Source organism: Oncorhynchus nerka, linkage group LG3 (assembly GCF_034236695.1).
Source record: "Oncorhynchus nerka isolate Pitt River linkage group LG3, Oner_Uvic_2.0, whole genome shotgun sequence".
Taxonomy (NCBI): Eukaryota; Metazoa; Chordata; class Actinopteri; order Salmoniformes; family Salmonidae; genus Oncorhynchus; species Oncorhynchus nerka.
The window spans coordinates 7,816,280-7,840,507 of record NC_088398.1 but is presented as its reverse complement, the minus strand read 5'-3'; the positions used below and the strand labels follow the sequence as shown (position 1 = coordinate 7,840,507).

The following is a 24,228-nucleotide window of genomic DNA, read 5'->3' as shown; positions in this document are numbered from 1 at the left end:
AAAAATTTAAAAAATATATATATATTATATATCAATACCCCATAATGACAAAGCAAAAAAATGTTTTTAGAATTATTTGCACAAATTAAAAACAGAAATATCAGATTTACGTAAGTATTCAGATGCTTTACTCAGTACTTTGTAGAAGCACCTTTGGCAGCAATTTACAGCCTTGAGTTTTCTTGGGTGTGATGGTATAATTTTGACAGAAGATTTTTCTCCCATTATTCTCTGCTGATCCTCTCAAGCTCTGTCAGGTTGGATTTGGAATGTCGCTGCACTGCGACATTTGGAATGTCGCTGTTCGATTGGGTTCATGTCCGGGCTCTGGCCGGGCCACTCAAGAACATTCAGAGACTTGTCCCGAAGCCAGTCCTCCGTTGTCTTGGCTGTGTGCTTAGGGTCGTTGTCTTGTTGGAAGGTGAACCTTCGCCCCAGTCTGAGGTCCTGAGTGCTCTGGAGCAAGTTTTTATCAAGGATCTCTCTGTACTTTGCTCCGTTCATCTTTGCCTCGATCCTGACTAGTCTCCCAGTCCCTGCCGCTGAAAAACATCTCCACAGCATGATGCTGCCACCACAATGCTTCACCGTAGGGATCGTATTGGCCAGGTGGTGAGCGCTGCCTGGTTTCCCCTAAACGTGACGCTTGGCATTCATGATAAATCTTGGTTTCATCAGACCAGAGAATCTTGTTTCTCATGGTCTGAGTGTCCTTTGAAAGCCTTTTGGCAAACTCCAAGCAGGCTGTCATATGCCTTTTACAAAGGACACAGAGGAACTCTGGGGCTCTGTCAGAGTGACCGTCGGGTTCTTGGCCACCTCCCAGTTTGGCTGGGCGGCCAGCTCTAGGAAGACTCTTGGTGGTTCCAAACTTCTTCCACTTAAGAATGATTGAGGGCATTTTGTTTTTGGAGACCTTCAATTCTGCAGATATGTTTTGGTACCCTTCCCTAGATCTGTCCCTCGACACAATCCTGTCTTGGAGCTTTACGAACAATTATTTTGACCTCATGGCTTGGTTTTTACTCTGACATGCACTGTCCAATTAATGTCCAATCACCTGAATTTACCACAGGTGGACTCCAATCAAGTTGTAGAGACATCTCAAGGATGATCAATAGGAACAGGATGCACCTGAGCTCAATTTCGGGTCTCATAGCAGAGGGTCTGAATACTTATGCAAATAAGCCATTTTTATTTTATATTTTTTAATACATTTGCAAAAAATTCTACAAACCTGTTTTTGCTTTGTCATTATGGGTATATTGTGTGTAGATTGATGAGGACAATTGCTTATATAATCAATTTGGAATAAGGCTGTAATGTAACAAAATGTGGCAAAAGTGAAGGGGTCTGAATACTTTCTGAATACACTGTATGTATATATAATGTAACCAAAAAGCTTCTTGACCGTTGGTATGAGGTTCTTACTGTATAATGCAGTTTTTTTAGTATCTGAGTTAAAGCCATTCCGCATGGAAGAGTGGGACAAAATTCCTTAATGGGACCCATGTCATCCAAAACATTGACTCAAGTTGGCCAAAAATCATCTGGATACACCTGGATGCACTTTTGGAAAAATGTTCTATGGAGAGATGATTCAAAAGTATAACTTTTTGGACGAGATGGGTCCCATTATGCCTGGCGAAAACCAAACACTGCATTCCACAGTAAGAACCTCTTACCAACGGTCAAGCATGGTGGTGGTAGCGTGATGGTTTGGAGATGGCTTTTGGTGCCACAGGATCGGTACGACTTGCCTTAATAGAAGGAACTATGAATTCTCCTCTGAATTCTACAGGATAATATCGGGGCATCTGGCTGTGAGCTGAAGCTGAAGTGCAATGAGGCAAGACTATGATGCAAAACACAAATTGATGTTTTCGAATGGTCCAGTCAAAGTCCAGACCTAATCCCAAATGAGATGCTGTGGCAGGATTTGAAACGAGCAGTACATGCTTGAAAATACCCCCAAAGTATCTGAGTTAAAGCCATTCCACATGGAAGACTGGGCCAAAATTCCTCCACAACAACATGAGAGACTGATCAACAACTACAGGAAGCGTTTGGTTGAAGTGATAAGTGGCAGAACTATGGACTATCCTCTGGTGTGGGTTTTCATCCTGGTGCTGCTCAACTTCACTACTGGTAAAGTAGACAATACGCTCATTCTGGGAAATATATTGCTCCCTATTTGTGCTATATGTCACAAAGGCTTTGTTAAATAAGTAACAGGTTGTTCAAATGTCTCTGTTCTGTTGATGCACTTCAGTTTGGTTGCAGTCATTGTGGCTAAAGGTGGGACAACCAGTGTAAAGGGGCGATTACTTTTTAGCATCGAGGAATTGGGTGTTGCACAACTTTTTTCATTACATAAATAAAATTTTTGTGAACTCAGGTTCCCTTTATCTAATATTGGGTTTTGATTGAAGATCAGATAACATTCGGTATCAAAACTATGCAGAAATATAGAACATCAGAAAGAGGCAAATACTTTTTTGCGTCGCTGTAAGTGTTTTCTTGACAGGTTCAATGTGAACAGTGTCCCATGAGCCCACGTTGCCTCAGCCACTGTGGATGTATCATGAGTTTCAACTGGGTCAGAGAACAGTAAACCATAATCAACATGAAAACACCCCTGTGTGTCAACAAAAAATACAGTGGGAAATATGCTCATTCTGGGAATATATTGATGCTTGTTTGTGCTTCATGGTATAAACACTTGATTAAATAAGTAACAGGTTGTTCAAATGTCTCTGTTTGGTTGATGCACTTCAGTCAAACAGTATCAAGTCAGAAAGATGGAGATTTCTATTTATTTGACATTGAAAACCAACCAATGTCTAGAGTAGACATTAGACATAGATACTAGGTCATGTTGTAAATTGTGCGTTCAACTTGAAGACACTAATTTGTAAACAAAAGCTTATATTTCTGTTAAAGTGACATAGTCTGAAGATTTGATTCATTTCAATTAAAATATTTAAAGGACTTTAAAGACTTTTGTACTGATTAATCACGGTACTCCATTCTGCTTGTTTGTTTTATCTGTTGGCCCCGTTGCCTAGTCAACGCCATTTTACCTGCTGTTGTCGTGCTAGCTGATTAGCTGTTGTTGTCTAACCTACTGTTTTAGCTAGCTTTCCCAATTCAACACCTGTGATTACTGTATGTCTCACTGTATGTCTCTCTCAAATGTCAATATGCCTTGTATACTGTTGTTCAGGTTAGTTATCATTGTTTTAGTTCACAATGGACCCCCTAGTTCCACTCTTCATACCCCTGATAACTCCTTTGTCCCACCTCCCACACATGCGGTGACCTCACCCATTACAACCAGCATGTCCAGAGATACAACCTCTCTCATCATCACCCCGGGCCTGGGCTTACCTCCGCTGTACCCGCACCCCACCATACCCCTGTCTGCGTATTATGCCCTGAATATATTCCACCATGCCCAGAAACCTGCTCCTCTTATTCTCTGTCCCCAACGCTCTAGGCGACCAGTTTTGATAGCCTTTAGCCGCACCCTCAAACTACTCCTTCTCTGTTCCGCGGGTGATGTGGAGATAAACCCAGGCCCTGCATGTCCCCAGGCACCCTCATTTGTTGACTTCTGTGATCGAAAAAGCCTTGGTTTCATGCATGTCAACATCAGAAGCCTCCTCCCTAATTACTCTCTCCAGAAATAAGTCTCTCACTGTTGCCGCCTGCTACCGACTCCCCTCAGCTCCCAGCTGTGCCCTGGACACCATTTGTGAATTGATCGCCCCCCATCTAGCTTCACAGTTTGTTCTGTTAGGTGACCTAAACTGGGATATGCTTAACACCCCGGCAGTCCTACAATCTAAGCTAGATGCCCTCAATCTCACACAAATCATCAAGGAACCCACCAGGTACAACCCTAACTCTGTAAACAAGGGCACCCTCATAGACGTCATCCTGACCAACTGGCCCTCCAAATACACCTCCGCTGTCTTCAACCAGGATCTCAGCGATCACTGCCTCATTGCCTGTATCCGCTACGGAGCCGCAGTCAAACGACCACCCCTCATCACTGTCAAACGCTCCCTAAAACACTTCTGTGAGCAGGCCTTCCTAATCGACCTGGCCCGGGTATCCTGGAAGGACATTGACCTCATCCCGTCAGTTGAGGATGCCTGGTCATTCTTTAAAAGTAACTTCCTCTCCATTTTAGATAAGCATGCTCCATTCAAAAAATGCAGAACCAAGAACAGATACAGCCCTTGGTTCACTCCAGACCTGACTGCCCTCGACCAGCACAAAAACATCCTCTGGCGGACTGCAATAGCATCGAATAGTCCCCGTGATATGCAACTGTTCAGGGAAGTCAGGAACCAATACACGCAGTCAGTCAGGAAAGCTAAGGCCAGCTTCTTAAGGCAGAAGTTTGCATCCTGTAGCTCCAACTCCAAAATGTTCTGGGACACTGTGAAGTCCATGGAGAACAAGAGCACCTCCTCCCAGCTGCCCACTGCACTGAGGCTAGGTAACACGGTCACCACCGATAAATCCATGATTATCGAAAACTTCAATAAGCATTTCTCAACGGCTGGCCATGCCTTCCGTCTGGCTACTCCAACCTCGGCCAACAGCTCCGGCCCCCCCGCAGCTCCTCGCCCAAGCCTCTCCAGGTTCTCCTTTACCCAAATCCAGATAGCAGATGTTCTGAAAGAGCTCCAAAACCTGGACCTGTACAAATCAGCTGGGCTTGACAATCTGGACCCTCTATTTCTGAAACTATCCGCCGCCATTGTCGCAACCCCTATTACCAGCCTGTTCAACCTCTCTTTCATATCGTCCGAGATCCCCAAGGATTGGAAAGCTGCCGCAGTCATCCCCCTCTTCAAAGGGGGAGACACCCCGGACCCAAACTGTTACAGACCTATATCCATCCTGCCCTGCCTATCTAAGGTCTTCGAAAGCCAAGTCAACAAACAGGTCACTGACCATCTCGAATCCCACCGTACCTTCTCCGCTGTGCAATCTGGTTTCCGAGCCGGTCACGGGTGCACCTCAGCCACACTCAAGGTACTAAACAATATCATAACCGCCATCGATAAAAGACAGTACTGTGCAGCCGTCTTCATCGACCTTGCCAAGGCCTTCGACTCTGTCAATCACCATATTCTTATCGGCAGACTCAGTAGCCTCGGTTTTTCGGATGACTGCCTTGCCTGGTTCACCAATTACGTTGCAGACAGAGTTCAGTGTGTCAAATCGGAGGGCATGCTGTCCGGTCCTCTGGCAGTCTCTATGGGGGTGCCACAGGGTTCAATTCTCGGGCAGACTCTTTTCTCTTTATATATCAATGATGTTGCTCTTGCTGCGGGCGATTCCCTGATCCACCTCTACGCAGACGACACCATTCTATATACTTTCGGCCCGTCATTGGACACTGTGCTATCTAACCTCCAAACGAGCTTCAATGCCATACAACACTCCTTCCGTGGCCTCCAACTGCTCTTAAACGCTAGTAAAACCAAATGCATGCTTTTCAACCGATCGCTGCCTGCACCCGCATGCCCGACTAGCATCACCACCCTGGATGGTTCCGACCTTGAATATGTGGACATCTATAAGTACCTAGGTGTCTGGCTAGACTGCAAACTCTCCTTCCAGACTCATATCAAACATCTCCAATCGAAAATCAAATCAAGAGTCGGCTTTCTATTCCGCAACAAAGCCTCCTTCACTCACGCCGCCAAGCTTACCCTAGTAAAACTGACTATCCTACCGATCCTCGACTTCGGCGATGTCATCTACAAAATGGCTTCCAACACTCTACTCAGCAAACTGGATGCAGTCTATCACAGTGCCATCCGTTTTGTCACTAAAGCACCTTATACCACCCACCACTGCGACTTGTATGCTCTAGTCGGCTGGCCCTCGCTACATATTTGTCGCCAGACCCACTGGCTCCAGGTCATCTACAAGTCCATGCTAGGTAAAGCTCCGCCTTATCTCAGTTCACTGGTCACGATGGCAACACCCATCCGTAGCACGCGCTCCAGCAGGTGTATCTCATTGATCATCCCTAAAGCCAACACCTCATTTGGCCGCCTTTCGTTCCAGTACTCTGCTGCCTGTGACTGGAACGAATTGCAAAAATCGCTGAAGTTGGAGACTTTTATCTCCCTCACCAACTTCAAACATCAGCTATCTGAGCAGCTAACCGATCGCTGCAGCTGTACATAGTCTATTGGTAAATAGCCCACCCATTTTCACCTACCTCATCCCCATACTGTTTTTATTTATTTACTTTTCTGCTCTTTTGCACACCAATATCTCTACCTGTACATGACCATCTGATCATTTATCACTCCAGTGTTAATCTGCAAAATTGTAATTATTCGCCTACCTCATGCCTTTTGCACACATTGTATATAGACTCCCCCTTTTTTTCTACTGTGTTATTGACTTGTTAATTGTTTACTCCATGTGTAACTCTGTGTTGTCTGTTCACACTGCTATGCTTTATCTTGGCCAGGTCGCAGTTGCAAATGAGAACTTGTTCTCAACTAGCCTACCTGGTTAAATAAAGGTGAAATAAAATAAAAAAATCTCAAAATATGAACTAAACTCATCAATCCATCCTCTTCTAGATGTCTCTGGCCAGGTGGTGGTTCCCTCGATGAACCCCTTAGCTGTGGGCAGTAATGTCACCCTGAACCTAGTTCCCGAAAGCTTCATCAACATAGGGACCTGGTCATATGAAACTACAACCATTGTACTTTTCTATCCTGGTGGCAGTATTGTGAGTACAAGTTATCAAGGCAGAGTCTCATTCAACCGCTCCTCCTCAGAGCTGTCCATAAGCTCTCTCCAACTCAACGACTCAGGACGATATACCGTCCAGGGAATGCATTCAGTCTTGAAAGCTGTCTGTCCAGGGTAAGGAACTGACCTCTGCCTGTCTGTTTATCTTTCTATGATGGTAGACTCCCTCTCACTGGCACACACGGCCACTTGCTCGCAAACATGCTCACCTGCACACTTACTTGCCCATTCACATACTTACTTGGTCCACATGCAAACATGCTTGCACATCAGTGGAGGCTACTGAGGGAAGGACGGCTAATAATAATGGCTAGAATTGAGTGTAATGGAGTGAATGGAATGCTATCAAACATATGAAAAACACGTTTTTATGAATATGAATACCATTCAATCCACTCCATTCCAGCCATTATTATGAGCCGTTCTACCCTCAGCAGCCTCCACTGATGCAGATACATTGTCTATCAATGATTCATCTCTGTCATAATAATTCCTGACATGGAAAGCTAACACTTAAACGTGTCAATGTTTTCTGAACCTATAGTGAAGTTGGCCTTCATAATACCTTTGAAAATAATGAAACTGAACAGATCAGAGTATGAGCAAACGGTTTGTATACATTTTCAGATAAGACCTACACAAGATGTTTTATGTGTGCAAAGGGCTCTACAGTCCTCAATCCTGTAACTTAGTCTCTATAATAAGTAAATAAAATAGCATATTTAGATTTCCAAAACCATTTTTAGTGTGAAACAAATATAAACTATATGGTTGTTATTCTACTCTCTCACCCACAGAGCCCATTTCAAACGTGACTCTAAGAGCCAACGCCACTGATCTAGTGGAATTAAATGACACTGTCATTTTCACCTGCTCCGTCTCCTCTGGCACCTCCCTCTCCTACCGCTGGCTGAATGGCAGCTCAGAGGTTGCAGCCAGTGACGAGTTCGGCTTGGTGTTGGGAACAGCACTCTCTCCATAGTCAGTGTGACACGTTACGATGAAGGGCCGTTCAGATGTGAGGTCATCAATGGAATCAACAATGGCACCAGCCAGCCCATTGGCCTCAATGTTAGATGTGAGTATCAGAGTATGCAGTACACATGAGTCATACACAACAGACATGGATTGTACCTTGTCATTGAAAGCCAGCATTCTATGCCATGATGTAATATGCCTATTTTCATCCCAAATCATTCGGGGTAAAGGCCTGTGATATGAGATAGATTATGGGTAAGGGCCTGTGATACACTAGGGGAAGGGAAAGGATACCTAGTCAGTCGTATAACTGAATGCCCTCAACTGAAATGTGTCTTCCGCAATTAACCCAACCCCTCTGAATCAGAGAAGTGCGGGGGACTGCCTTAAATCGACATCCACGTCTTCGGGGCCCAAGGAACAGTGGGTTAACTGTGTTGCTCAGTGGCATAATGACAGATTTTTAACTTGTCAGCTCGGGGATTCGACCCAGCAACCTTTCGGTTACTGTACTAATACATCAAGCTGTAACACGCTACAGAAACAGGAGATGGGCTCCTGCTCCTATGAGCTGTTCCAACTTGCACAAGCCAAGGCTTCAGGAAGGCTACTTACTTACTAATCTTTGTCAAAATAATCAAACCATAAGACTAACCATACTGTCTTGTATTTAACAGTTGGACCAGAGAGACCTGATGTAACTAGTCCAGATATAGCAATGACAGGACACATCGTGACATTCAACTGCTCGGCCTCCTCTCAGCCTCCCAGCCAGTTCAGCTGGTTCTTCAATGGCTCCCAGGTGGTGACTGGCTCAGTGTATAAGACTGGCCCACTGACCTTAGCCAGTCATGGGGAGTACACCTGTGTGGCCTTCAACAACGTCACTGGCAGAAACAGCACTGTCTCCAAGATGCTCACTGTTGTTGTTGAGTCTCGGTCTAACCTTAATCCTTTAATTGATTAGTTTGGTGTACTTTCTTGAGAACAAATAATCCCTCTGCAGCTGTTAAACCTACTGCGACCGTTGAAACATTTTCACTTAGTTCTCAGCGCCAATAACCTCAGTGTCCATAAGCACCGGTGGAAACCAGGCGATAGAGGGTGACTCCTTTACAATGACTTGCAATATTGTCGGTGATCCTAGCTCCATTCATTGGTGGAAGAACCGCACGTCAGTGCGTCTAGATAACAGAACACATGTCTCTTTCGACAACAGAACATTGGCCTTCAACCCTGTACAGCATTCAGACTATGGAGAATATCAGTGTATGGCCAGAAATAGTGTGAGCAACAGAACTAGCACCCGCTACACACTCCTAGTGAATTGTAAGTAATAATGGGGATGTATTCTTGTCAAATATAGAGAAGGTAATAGCTGTGATGAGATACTATGAAGTCAATCATCAGCAATAAGTTAGTTAGAGTTAAATATTTCAATGTCGTTGTCTGATTTTCACAGATGGACCCAAGCAACCTGTGATAGCTGGTGCACCCATTGCCGTAACAGAACAAAGAGTGACATTCAACTGCTCGGCCTCCTCTCAGCCTCCCAGCCAGTTCAGATGGTTCTTCAATGGCTCCCAGGTGGCGACTGGCTCAGTGTATAAGACTGGCCCACTGACCTTAGCCAATCATGGGGAGTACACCTGTATGGCCTTCAACAACGTCACTGGCAGAAACAGCACTGCCTCCAAGATGCTCACCATCATTGGTAAATCAGACTACAGATTGTTTGCTTTGTTGTGTTAATTTACGATCTGATAAGAGGACAAATATCGCAAAATACACAGAGTATAGCAAATATTAGGAACACTAATACTGATACTGAATTTCCCTCAGAAAAGCTTCAATTCGTTGGGGCTTGGAGTCTACAAGATGTCGAAAGCATTCCACAGGAATGCCGGCCCATGTTGACTCCAATGCTTCCAATAAAAAGCATGAGCTGGTGCACACCGAGAGAAAATGATTATGTGTAGAGGTACTGACTAACTGCGAATAAACTGTAAGCTATAGAGTCGCACACTCTATATATACTCTCTATATATAAACTTTCAATAATAACTGCGCTTTCTTCACGAGGCACAGTGACACTGAAACGTGAGTTTATATATATAGAGTGTGTGACTCTCTTTTTTCAGCGTGAAAAACCCAGCAGCATTGCAGTTCATGACACAAGCCAGTGTGCCTGGCAACTAATACCATACCCCGTTCAAGGCACTAAAATCGTTTGTCTTTCCTATTCACCCTCTAAATGGCACACATTCATAATCCATGTCTCAATCGTCTCAAGTCTTAAAAATCCTTCTGTAATCTGTCTCCATCCCTTCATTTACACTGATTGAAGTGGATTTAACAAGTGACATCAATAAGGGATCATAGCTTTCACCTGGATTCACCTGATCAGTTATGTCATGGAAATAGCATAGTTTTGTACACTCAGTTACAATAAACATATTTATCATACAAAATAACTAAAACTACAGCTTTATACAGACACTGAAAACAAATATAAACACAACTTGTAAGGTGTTGGTTCCATGTTTCATGAGCTGAAATAAAAGATCTCAAAAATGGTCCTTATGCACAAAAAGCTTATTTCTCTGAAATGTTGTGCTCAAATTTGTTCACATCCCTGTTAGTGAGCAGTTCTTCTTTGCCAAGATAATCCATCCACCTGACAGGTGTGGCAAATCAAGAAGCTGATTAAACAGAATGATCATTGCACAGGAGCACCTTGTGCTGGGGACAATAAAAGGCCACTATAAAATATGCAGTTTTGTCACACAACATAATGCCACAGATGTCACATTTTTTGAGGGAGCGTGCAATTGGCATGCTGACTGCAGGACCAGAGCTGTTGCCAGAGAATGTAATGTTAATTTCTCTACCATAAGCTGCCTCCAACCTCGTTTTAGAGAATTTTGCAATACGTCCAACTGGCCTCTCAACCGCAGAACACGTGTAACCATGCCAGCCCAGGACCGTCACATCCAGCTTCTTCACCTGCAGGATCGTCTGAGACCAGCCACCCAGCCACCTGGAAAGATGTTGAAACTGAGGAGTAGTTCTGTCTGTAATAAAGCCCTTTTGTGGGGAAAAACTCATTCTGATTGGCTGAGCCTGGCTCTCCAGTGTGTGGGCCTATGCCCTCCAAGGCCCACCCATGGCTGCACCCCTGGCCAGTCATGTGAAATCAATAGATTAGTGCCAAATTAATGTATTTCAATTGACTGATTTCTATATCATAGATATCATATAGGATATCATGATATAAAACAGGAAATATATAAAACAGTAATATAAAACAGTAATATATATCCAACTATTGCGTCGCTGGAACTAACCATTTTATCAAATGACAAATCTTGATACTGTACATAAAGCAATACACTTCCTCTCTCCTCACAGAGGCTATAAAATCAGTGATGGTGAAACTAAACAAATTACCAATAGCATCTGACAACCTAACCCTGACCTGTGACGTCACCGGGCACTATGACACCATCTACTGGATGAAGGACAACCTGTCTCTGGTCCTGAACAACACCTTGAACTCTGACATCACCATCTCTAACAACTCTCTGCACTTCAGTCCAGTCAAGGTGTCTAACGATGGAAACTATCAGTGCGTCGCCACCAATCTCTTTGGTCCAAACACCAGCCCTAAATACCAGCTACTGGTGAACTGTAAGTACTGGTGTTGGAATCTGTTGGTAAAATATTTTAAAAGATAAGCATTTGATGTTATATTATGTAGAAAGTCAGAAACCCACCACTATTATGACAGTTAGTGGTATCTGGGTTATTTGGGACATCCCTACCCTAAATCTTAACCTTAACCATAACACTTACCTAACCCGAACCTTAACCCTTACCTTAACCATTTTATATTTCAACTTCAATGGGGTGATGTCAGAGTTGGATGTCCCTAGGATTATGACCCCACTTCTCTGAACCTCTGTCTGTAGATGGCCCTCTGAGTGTGAACATCTCTGGCCCAGGATTAGTGGTGATTGGCTCAGTAATTACTGCCAATCTGAAGTGCTCAGCCGACTCCCGGCCGACCAGTGAGTACTGGTGGAAATACATCAACCAATCATTGCCGGCGACTGGTTCTTTGATGGCTGTAGGTGTCTCCTTGAAAAATGCAAGGATATACACCTGTGTGGCCAAGAACCGTCTAACTAACATCTCAATGTCCAAGACCATTAGTCTGGATGTTACTGGTAAGTGGGTAGGTTGTTATAGTAAGACCTAGGTGGTATATAATGAGTAATAAATGTCACAATATTGTTTTTATTATGTAGAATTTAATTTGGTTCTAGTTCGCGTACGTGTTTGTGCAAGGATCATTTTCATGCATCTGGGAAATGCAATACAGACATTTTCTGAACTGGGGGGTACAGACAGGAATCAAGAAGATGTATACACTGTATATTTATTTTTAACATCCTCACTCACTCATTCTCCTTCCCTGCCTCCCCTCCTCTCCCATTATCTTTGTCCACCTCTTCTCCCATTCTTTGTCCCCCTCCTCTCCCATTATCTTTGTACTCCTCCTCACACATTCTCTTTGTCCTCCTCCTCTCCCATTCTCTTTGTCCTCCTTTTCTCCCATTATCTTTGTCCTCCTTTTCTCCCATTATCTTTGTACTCCTCCTCACACATTCTCTTTGTCCTCCTCCTCTCCCATTCTCTTTGTCCTCCTCTTCTCCCATTCTTTGTACCCCTCCTCTCACATTCTCTTTGTACCCCTCCTCTCACATTCTCTTTGTCCCCCTCCTCTCCCGACCTCTTTGTTTCCCCTCTCTCCCATTCTTCTTTCTCTCTCAGGCCATTCACCTGTCCCCCCATTCCAGTCCAGAGGTGGTCTGATGTTGATGGGCCTTGTAGCTCTCTCTCTGCCTCTGATCAACCACTGAGACCACCACAGTTTGCACACTGCACGTTTGTTGGTTGGCAGCCAATCACTCCCTTCCCTCTACCCTCACTGAGTCCCCTCGCAGATCTGAAAAAGGACTGGATAGGAATAAGTGGTATTGTCAATACTGTAATTGCCCCTTCTCTTGTCACCATAGGGCTGGGTTTAGTATACTCAGCTCCTTTCCAATGCTTTTAGATTGTGAGGAAAGAGTCCACAAGAGGACAGATGGGAGGGATCTATCCCCTTAGAATAGAACCCACCTCTACAGTGCGTTTTTATGTCAATCATCTCTATAAACTGATATTCTTTTAAAAAACAAAAATCTTGAAAACTGGTCTTCAACATGGTAATTGAAGGGGCAAACATCCACTGCTCAGCTGCGTTGCCTATTTATGTTTTGAATTCAATGTTCTTAGATATTCACTGCCTTTGTGACTGTGACTATTGCCCTGAAGTCCATTCACTGAGTGCCTTTCTGTGTTCTGCGTTTGATCATGTTTGTAAACTCTGTAGTTCAAGTACAAATTCAGGTTTAATTACCTTATAAATACCTTAAAGGTAAAATGTTTCAAAACGATAATACATTAAACTGGTGTTTATGTAAAATATGGGTTGTCTTATGTTCATATTTCCTCTTCATTAATTATTGTCTTAAATAAAGTGTTGTCTTTTCACCCATGTCCTACTGAATGGTGCAATCTTGGTTGATTTCTTTATCTGCAAAATCGCTGTGAAGAAATGTGGATTTAATGAAGCAGTAACAGAGGGATTTAGAGTGGCACAATACACGCAAAAGGGAATAGGAAATCTAATCCACACACATAGTGAAACTTGTTTTTAAAAATGTGTATTTCAAAGGAGTATAATTATATCATATTTTTTTATAAACAAAAACAGTCATGGTTCTTGAGCGAGCAACATGAGATTACAAAACATGGTTACAAGGTTAATACAGAAGTTATTAAAGATCAACTCTTTAAATTGGAATACTCATGAAGTTTTTGCCTTGGTCACCCTTTGACCTCTCTACTCTTTCCATGATCTTCTGGCATTTCCACTGATTCTGGAATCCTTTCCTTAGGCACATTTCCACAACTGGATTGTGTATAGGTCGGAGAGAATGGGATGGGAGAGAGATACACAGATTGGTGACTTTGAGAGATTCCACTGTAACAGGCATTGTAGAAACTCTTCAATGTACTGCTGTTAGTGTTACAGAAACACAGGACTACTTACAGGCCTTCCTGGGCTTGCGGTAGGATTTGGCAGACTCCTGGCAGAGGCAGCCTCCACTCAAACCCTCTCTCCTCCTCCCTGAGTGACACAAAGTAAACTGCTGTATTAGTCTGAGTGCCATTCAGTTTCTGCCAACTAATTGATATCCAAAAATATTACTATCATGGGCTGTCAGAAACAGACTGACAAGCAGGCTACAATTGTAAAAAGAAAATCACAAACTACTGTATACCCTTAAAATATACATACTGGACAAATAGCAATGACTTCGTAATCACTCACCCTTACAGTCACACAGTCTGTCATGGTGTCTGGGGGGGTTGATCTGGTCTCCAACTCTCCCTGGGTCCTCCACTGTAGCTTCACTGACACCTGAACGTTGTACATCAGTTTCAGGAATCCCTTGGTAGAGAGGATGAGAGAGAGAGGCTGATCCTAATGGATATGTACAGTAAGTATGATGGATATTTTTAAATGATTGATGAATCTGTATGATGGATGTATATCTAATCAAATCAAATGGAATTGGTCACATACACGTGTTTAGCAGATATTATTGCAGGTTTTGCGAAATGCTTGTGCTTCTAGCTCCGACAGCGCAGTAATATCTAACAAGTAATATCTAAGGATTTCACAACATATACCCAATACACACAAATCTAAGTAAAGGGAATTAAGAATATATAAATATATGGATGACCAACGTCAGCGCAGCATAGACAAAGTTATAGTAGAAAAGTATAGAATACAGTACATACATAGAAGATGAGTAATGCAAGATATGTAAACTATTAAAGTGACTAGTATTCCATTTATTAAAGTGGCCAGTGATTTCAAGTCTGTGTATATAGGCAGCAGCCTCTCTGTGCTAGTGATATGCTATTTAATAGTCTGATGGCCTGGAGATAGAAGCTGTTTTTCAGTCTCTCAGTCACCAGCTAAGCCTCACCTGTACTGACCTCGCCTTCTGGATGATAGCGGGGTGAACAGGCAATGGCTCGGGTGGTTGTTGTCCTTGATGATCTTTTTGGCCTTCCTGACAGGTACTGTAGGTGTCCTGGAGGGCAGGTAGTTTGCCCCTAGTGATGCGTTGTGCAGACCGCACCACCCTCTGGAGAGCCCTGCGGTTGTGGGTGGTGCAGTTGCCGTACCAGGGAGTGATACAGTCCGACAGGATGCTCTCAATTGTGCATCTGTAAAAGTTTTTAGGTGACAATCCAAATTTCTTCAGGCGCTATTGCGCCTTCTTCAGAATCACACTGTCTGTGTGGGTGGACCATTTCAGTTTGCCAGCGATGTGTACGCCGGGGAACTTGAAACTTTCCACCTTCTCCACTGTGGTCCCGTCGATGTGGATAGGGGGGTGCTCCCTCTGTTGTTTCCTGAAGTCCACGATCATCTCCTTTGTTTTGTTGATGTTGAGTGGGAGGTTATTTTCCTGGCACCACACTCCCAGAGCCCTCAAATCCTCCCTCTAGGCTGTCTCATCGTTGTTGGTAATCAAGCCTACTACTGTTGTGATGTCTGCAAACTTGATGATTGAGTTGAAGGCGTGATTGGCCACGCAGTCATGGGTGACATAGGGACTACAGGAGGGGGCTAAGCACGCATCATTATGGGGCCCCAGTGTTGAGGATCAGCAAAGTGGAGGTGTTGTTTCCTTCCTTCACCACTTGGGGGCTGCCCGTCAGGAAATCCAGGGCCCATTTGCACAGGGCGAGGTTCAGACCCAGGGCCTCGAGCTTAATGATGAGCTTGGAGGGTACTGAGCTGTAGTCAATGAACAGCATTATTACATAGACATTCCTCTTGTCCAGATGGGACAGGGCAATGTGCAGTGTGATGGTGATTGCATCATCTGTAGACCTATTGGGGTGGTAGATGTGATAAGATTCTTGACTAGTCTCTCAAAGCACTTCATGATGATAGAAGTGAGTGCTACCGGGGATCGTCATTTTGTTCAGTTACCTTTGCATTCTTGGGCACAGGAACAATGGTGGCCATCTTGAAGAATGTGGGGACAGCAGACTGGAATATGTCCGTAAACACACCAGCCAGCTGGTCTGGGCAGGCTCTGAGGATGCGGCTAGGGATTCCATCTGAGCTGGCAGCCTTGCGAGGGTTAAAACGTTTAAATGTCTTATTCACCTCGGCCACAGAGAAGGAGAGCCCACAGTCCTTGTTAGCGGGCACTGTGTTATCCTCAAAGTGGACAAAGAAGGTGCATTGCTCCACTTTGTCTCTATACTGATGTGTTGCCTGTTTGATTGCCTTGTGGAGGAAATGACTACTCCGCTTGTTTTCTGCCATGTTCCCAGTCACCTAGCCAGTTTTCCTCGAATGCTGCCATCTATCCACGGTTTCTGGTTAGGGTAGGTTTTAATAGTCACAGTGGGTACAATATCTCCTATACACTTCCTGATAAACTCAGGCACCGTCTCTGTGTATTCGTCAAAATTATTCTCGGAAGCTACAAGCAAATTTCTGTATGATGGATGTGTCTGTATGCAACTACTAAAAGATGGCCATCTCTGTCTGCAGCTTCATGAAACGCTCAAAACATCAGAAAGAAACATTCAAATGCAGATGTCTATAAGTCTTCATATGAGTTAAGAGCTAAATGTAGTTCTTTAACAGACACCTCACATGATGCACATCAGTAGCAGCTGTAAAAAAATGTAACCTGCTATAACTCACTGTACATTATAAAGCCAAGTACATTCAACAGTAAATCAAGCAGAATGTTCAATACTTTACCTTGCCCTTGGCCAGTGAATGACAATACACAGAACAGCAAAAGCATCTTTATTCCCATTCCTCTGGCCTCAATATCCTTCTGAATGTGCAATATGATCTCTACAGCTATGACTGAATGAACAACTAACCTCCGCAGTTACCTCAGCCCTTTATATAGACGTGTGTCTCAATCTGAGATAAAATGGGCCATGTTCTATGAAGCGTGTGCCCCTACCTACACCTGCCTGGATTCTTTTATATCTCCCAAGCGTTTAGGAAAGAGTGGACGTTGGCCAAAACAACACCTCATAGTGTTACTGATGAGTGACGTCAGCCTGACAGGTGGATGAGAGTCCTTCATGATACTGACCTGTGATGGAAAAACACTCTTCTGCCTTCATGGCTTCTGTTCAATAAATATACTTTCTTTCAGAGCAAACTAACAAATAATGTTAATTAAATAGAATGTTCACCTGAAGACTTGAAGGCCGCTTGAAACTGTCAGCCAGACACTGCGATTGTGTTTCCTTGGCAAACAAGACAATGATCAAATATTCCTTTAGCAAAGCAATGAGGAAATAAAAACGTCATTGATCTGATAGGTCAATATGCTGCCCAGATCATCATTCAAGCGATTAGAGGAAACTAAATGACAGTTTATGTGAAAGGGTTAGAGAAGTTCTGTTTGCACAGAGTCAAATCTCACATTGACTATCATAGGACATGAACATTCTTTCACGGCATAACGGTTTGGTGCTTGCTGGATTCCATTAATCAGTCATGGTATTGGGCTCCACACCGCTACACTGGATCATTCATCACCATGTCGATGGTATCTCTGAAGACAAACTTAAAAACAGATATTTACACTTGGTCTCTTGAGCTTCCATTTTCAGCATGTTAGAAGCTGTAAGGTGGAACTAGTAAACAAATACTTCTCGACAACTGACACTGCCAACTAACCATACGAAGGAGCGGGTCCAACGTCTCATCACAGTGCTGTGTGTCACTAGACAGCTCTCTTGTGGTTCTCTGCTCAGGCATAACTCAACACATGCAGGTACAGTATCTTGGATGTGCTCACATCATCACATATATAAAACTGTTTGGTCATCCCAATACAATACATCTCTCCATTGTTGTGTTCCATGTGAACTTTCGCTGCACCCATTGTTTTGGGTACATTAAGCAATCAAACACACTCTGGAACACACACACGGGATATTTGACAAGATACAGCTAAAGGTCAATGATGTTATTATTTTGTTTTAAAAACTTTTATTTGCAGAGCCGTCATGCAGACACACTTCAGTGGTTGGAAGCTACAAATAAACCAATATCCACACAAACCGTAAGCTTTCATTGGTTTTAATGCATTGCATTTTGACACAATCAACATTCAACATCAACAACACAACCATGGTCAAGTACAGAGGCTGATCGGCCTACATATGCAGTATATACAAACAGTCAAGCAGCCTTTTATCGGGAGTCTTGGGTCTCGTGAGGTGACTGGCTTTGAATATATAAGCTAGCTACAACACAAGACAAGACAAGTATAAGACAAGTATAAGCTAGCTACAACACATCCATACACACTGACTCAGTATCATGTCATATCCAAGCCAAATACCCACCAGTCTCAGCGCTACTTTGAAATGCCCTCATCATTCACTCCAAATACACCATACCATTCCCCTTCATTCTCCATATTTCTACAGCCAAAATAAGACATATTCAGCCTAAATCTTCACAAGTAACAAAAAGTAACGGTGGCAAACAGATACCAGAAACAAGTAATGCTTTAACAGTGGAGCCAACTGGCCAAGTGATGCATCACTTTCAATGGTCTCTGTGTCAAAACACATATGGGACACCATTAAAGGGAAAAGGAAATTATATTATTAGTAACCAATCGGATCGATAGGACTGTAGGCTAAGCTACATGAGGAGAAAAATGCAGGAAATGTTGATATTTTGAGAGGAAACAAAACAAACCTTTAGTATGGTAGGTTTTCTGATTCTCCTAACCTTTCTGTGGGGAAGCTCTTATGAAGTATCTTTCAGCCAGAAAAGACAGATCCTAACATATTGGTGCATGATATCCATAATACAGAATGAAACTGAAGAGAAGGACAATCTTTCAAATCAACTCAATCACATCTCAATTGGTGATAAGTGGTCAAATCTGATATTTGATCCTATTAGTGTTTAGCGGTCCTCTACGCAGCCATTTTGGTGGTAAGTTACAGTACGGTCCCATAGAATAGAGTTGTGCAGTGGTTACCAACCCTGGTTCTGGAAAGCCTTTTAAGTTCCGTCTTTTCTTCCAGCCCAGCATTCAAAACATTCAACGTGATTCAACTAATCAAAGACTAGATCATGGATTGGAACAAAAGTCTGTACTAAAAGCAGTGAATGTGCTAAAAGCCTGTACTCTTGTGGCTCTCCAGGACCAGGGTTTTTACCTCTGATGTAGTGAGTGGGTCATTGGCCATCAGTTCTCCATCAGTTGGTATTCAGTTTTCAGCCTGTTTCTCCAGCAGGCCCTTGAGGTGGGCGTGTAGCGGCTGGCACACAGCCTGGTAGCCCTGAGGGGTGAGGTGGAGGAAGTCATACAGGTCCTGGTGGGAGATGCTGCCGTCCGAGTGCACAAAGCCGGAGTCAACGTTGAGGAGGGAGGCGTGGGGGAGAGAGGACACTGCATCCTTGACCAGCTTGTTGACCTGGGCGTTCCTCTCCCGTAGGGGTTGGGCATCTTACCCCTGGGCAGCACTCCCTGTGGTTGGAAACATACATGATAGCACAGGAGGCTGCTGAGGGGAGAACGGTTCATAATAATGTTCGGAATGGAGCAAATGGAATGGCATCAAACACCTGAAAACCATGTGTTAGATACCATTCCTCTGATTCAGCTTCAGCCATTACCACAAGCCCATTCTCCACAATTAAGGTCCCACCAACCTCCTGTGCATTATAGCCACTAGACGGCCAAACGACAAACGTGCCAATTTAGTTAGCAATGATAATGGAGTCCATAAAGCATGCAGTTCATAATTTAGGTTTGGGTTATCATAAAGGTTAATGATTGTAAAGGAGATTTTCCAGGTGAACAAATGGGAGCGCATTCAGTCACATTCATTTACCTTATTTCAGTTTATTACAAGAATTCAGGGAGAACATCTCCAGAGCAGAAGCCAAGAAGAAATGTCTAACAAGATTCTCTGAGAGGTCTGTGCAGCCATTAGGGTTTATATCTGAACAATGAGGAGTGTATGATCACATCAACACACAATTAGTATGTCAGCTAGAATAACATAGCAGCTGTTATTCACTTGTGCAACTAGTTACCACCAGTGGTAAAGAGCGCCACAGTCAGGCAGAAAAATCTGAATGTTCTATCAAAGTGAGAACAATTAGTTTCCCTGGCTGATGTTGCTGCTACTTAGAAATACATGCCATTCTATAAATGCTATTCGTACATCACTTTAGGAAAAGGAGTCCACTGGTCTGTCAATAACCTCAATGTATGACAAACACTGGTGGTAATCAGATGATCCAAATAATATAGGCAGCCTAGTAAACAATGCCCCCCTCTGGTATGTCCTATTCAAGCAGTGGTTCCCAAACTTGTTTTGTCCCGTACCCCTTCAAACATTCAACCTCCAGCTGCGTACCCCCTCCAGCACAAGGGTCAGTGTAAGCCGTTTATTGTAAGCCTGACACACACACACTATACAGTACAATACATTTATTAAACATAAGAATGAGTGTGAGTTTTAGTCACACCAAAGTAGGAAGTGACAAAGAGCTATTATAGGACCAGGGCACAAGTAATAATATAATCATAATCAATCATTTAGCTCTTTATTTAACCATCTTACATATAAAACCTTATTTGTTCATCTAAAATTGTGAATAACTCACCACATGTTAATGAGGAGGGTGTGCTTGAAAGGATGCACATAACTCTGCAATGTTGGGTTGTATTGGAGAGAGTCTCAGTCTTAAATCATTTCCCACACACAGTCTGGGCATGTATTTAGTTTTCATGCTAGTGAGGGCCGAGAATCCACTCTCACATAGGTACGTGGTTGCAAAGGGCAATAGTGTCTTAACAGCACGATTTGCCAAGGCAGGATATTCTGAGCGCAGCCCAATCGTGCTCCAACTTCTTAATCATAGCCTCAATTTTGTCCCACACATTGAATATCGTTGCGGAGAGTCCCTGTAATCCTAGATTCAGATCATTCAGGCGAAGAAAAAAAACATCACCCAGATAGGCCAGTATTGTGTGATACTCATCAGACAAGTGAAAATTATGGTCAGTAAAGAAAACTTTAAGCTTGTCTCTCAATTAATAAAAATGTGTCAATACTTTGTCCCTTGATAACCAGCGCACTTCTGTATGTTGTAAAAGCGTTACATGGTTGATGCCCATATCATTGCATAATGCAGAAAATACACGAGAGTTCAGGGGCCTTGCTTTAACGAAGTTTTTTCATTGTAGTGTCCAAAATGTCTTTCAAGCTGTCAGGCATTCCCTTGGCAGGAAGAGCCTCTTGGTGGATGCTGCAGTGTACCCAAGTGGCATCGGGAGCAACTGCTTGCATGCGCGTTACCACTCCACTATGTCTCCCTGTCATGGCTTTTGTGCCATCAGTACAGATACCAATCATCAAAGTCCATTTGATGTAACAAAGCTGTCCTGTTGTCCAGTAGCATGGGGCTTGCCTGTCCTAGCCTCTCGATAGCTCACCATATAAGACGCTTCTAGCCCCTTCTTATTAATGGTATCTGTTGCTTTTATACATGTCTTACTACTCGAAAGTCGTCTTAATTCTCACTCAAAAAACTCCTGTGGCTTATTTTTCAAATTGGCATGTTTTGTTTCTAAACGTCTGCGCAAGAATGGAGGTTTCATCAAGTTGTGAGATAATACTTTTGCACATATAACACACTGTGGCTGAGGAAAGGCACTACTCCCAATATAAGTGAATCCCAAATCAATGTAGTTCTCATATTTGCGCCTCTTCGATGGTCTGTTGTTTGGTGCTTTCCCGGGTAAGGAGCAGTAGTTTGGTGCTTTCCCAGGTAAGGGGGCAGTAGCTTGGTGCTTTCCCGGGTAAGGGGGCAGTAGCTTGGTGCTTTCCCGGGTAAGGGGGCAGTAGCTCTACTGCTGCATCAGATTCACAACTGTCAGTGTCCATGTTAGCTGGGCTAAAAACACATGTAGAATTACTGATGCTAGCGTTGGATGTGCTCGTGGAAGCAGACAACTTGTGTTGTTGACAGGTGAAGGTGTAGTACTGCTGGAAGTAGCAGTACTACCAGTAGAGCTGGTATGTGTCTCTATGGATGCAGAACAAGTTGTGTCGTCGACAGGTGCAGGTGTAGTACTGCTGGAAGTAACAGTACTACCAGTAGAGCTGGTATGTGTCTCTATGGACGCAGGCATTACTTTTTTTTAACCATTTATACATTTTCGAGCAAACGGAATGAGCAGCAGCTATGTTTGGCTACATATGGACCGTTAGTGGAATTCCAGCGAGAGAGTAATGGTTAATGTGGTTGGATGTTAATTATTTGATGAGGCTACCTGTATTTGACATTGTGTTGTTATTTTGCTGAATACTAGATGGTTGAATTTTTTGGGGGGCAGTGAAACGAGGCTACTCAGGCGAGAAAGAAATCTCACCCAAATGTATAGCCCCATTGGAAAATATAAATGGACTATTTTAAAATGTGAATAATTTGTTATTATTATTATTATTATTTAAAAAATATATATGTGTGAATCACATTTTTATTTGGAGTACCCTCGACGTCAGTTTGGGAATACCTGTTCTATTGCAAACTGTCTGGGACTCATTGTTGTTTACCTGTTTATACTCAAATACACTCACAGACATTTTACTTACTAAGTCAAAGACTAAATTAACTGCAATACACTGGTCTCAAGTATATTAGCATAACTAGCCTACATAGAACCACGGCCGACCCATTGTACAATTATATATTTGTATAATATTAAAATGTGTCCCAGTCCAACATGCCTAGCTCTGCCCATTGGGGCGTGGCTTACGGAGTGCTCCTCGCATCTTCGTATTCCTCCGGATCAAGTTACAGCAGCTCACCACACCTTCTTCTATGATATCATGGTGGTCCGCAAACAAACGTTTAAAGTGCATGGCGCCACTTACTGTGCTGGAATGTACGATCAATTATGTACTCCCCAATTCTGTACTACCATTCAAATCAAATTTAAAAAACAAACAAATCCATACTAACTTCTACCACAACCTCCCCCTTCCCCCCAAAAAAACTCCCCAGATCCCCCTATCCCATTAAACTTAATCTATATCATGCTGAAACACTCCATCCTTAGGATCGTTCAGCATGTCAACAACCATTTCAACAGTAACATCTGTCACTCCCAATATCTCTTTTGCCATCTCCACAATAACATTCAACCTGGCATTTCTGCTTTTTACAACCTGAGTCGTATTGATAGCCTAACCAATAAAAGCTATGAAGTCGACTTTATTTATTATCAAAGTGTCCCTTAAGAAATATTTCTGAACAGGCCTCGAAACCATGCCAGGACCATCAGAAGCATGTGCCCCGACAGTAGACCTACTTACTACATGAACATCCATGTAAGCTCCATCCGTCCACATTGTATTTCTTCACTGCCTCAGCATGACACCTTCTGCGTTACGGTGTTTCTGGCCACCTCCACCTGCCTCTCTCGCACCGGACACTTCCGATCCCCAGCAACATGGGCACTCCTACAATTGACACACACAATTTTATCCACTGAAACTACACAATCCTCTGTCCCATACCCTCCAGCAACCCTTCCCACATCTTGAAATCTCCCTCATACACACTGCTGGAACATGACCATAAACGATGCACCTGAAACAACACAGTGGGTTTGGCACAAAAGCTCTAACAGGATAATGGATATATCCTAACATGACATCGTCAGGTGTTGTGTTCTATTTATTAGAGAAAGAACTCGATGGACACTGTGAAAGCTTAAACCAAGTTTATTCTTTCCAAATGATCAAACAGCTGAATCGACAAAAACATCTTTACAATAGTGGTGGTATTTGTACCCCACTTTGGGTGGAGTCTCCTCCTTCTCGCTGAACATTGTATCTTTATTGCTAGGCAGGAAACTAAGTGATATGGCAGTTAACTTTTCTTTCTCCCTTAACGTGACCTGACCTGACCTCAACCCCCTTCATCACTAATCCATGGCTCTCTCCCCTTATCCATACCTGCCACATGTGATCGCTTTCTCTACACTCAGTACATTCCAAGCTTAATTGCACCCACCATATACCTTCCCCCTACAATTCACCATTAACCTCTGATGTAGTCCCTTGGCTATGGCACCCCTCAGGTCTCTATTATAACGAATTATTAATAACATTTAAAGTTCAGAAATCCAAACAGGTAAAAACTCAGACTCAAAACTCGAAAGGACTGACAGTGACTCCTCTGTTTCACCACTCTCACCATTGAGTCTGCGTCGCACC

At 43.3% G+C, this 24,228-nt stretch overlaps 1 long non-coding RNA gene and 1 pseudogene across 1 annotated transcript; one reads left to right on the top strand and one right to left on the bottom strand.

Moving 5' to 3' along the window:
• Positions 1-2,000: 2,000 nt before the first annotated feature.
• LOC135563617 (carcinoembryonic antigen-related cell adhesion molecule 1-like) lies at positions 2,001-12,704 on the top strand (annotated as a pseudogene).
• An 863-nt stretch (positions 12,705-13,567) lies between these two features.
• LOC135563937 (uncharacterized) lies at positions 13,568-16,892 on the bottom strand. Its single transcript, XR_010460656.1, has 4 exons — positions 16,700-16,892; positions 14,225-14,344; positions 13,943-14,020; positions 13,568-13,801 (listed from the first exon to the last, which is right to left on the bottom strand). It is a non-coding gene; the product is annotated as an uncharacterized LOC135563937 (long non-coding RNA).
• Between the last annotated feature and the right edge of the window lie 7,336 nt (positions 16,893-24,228).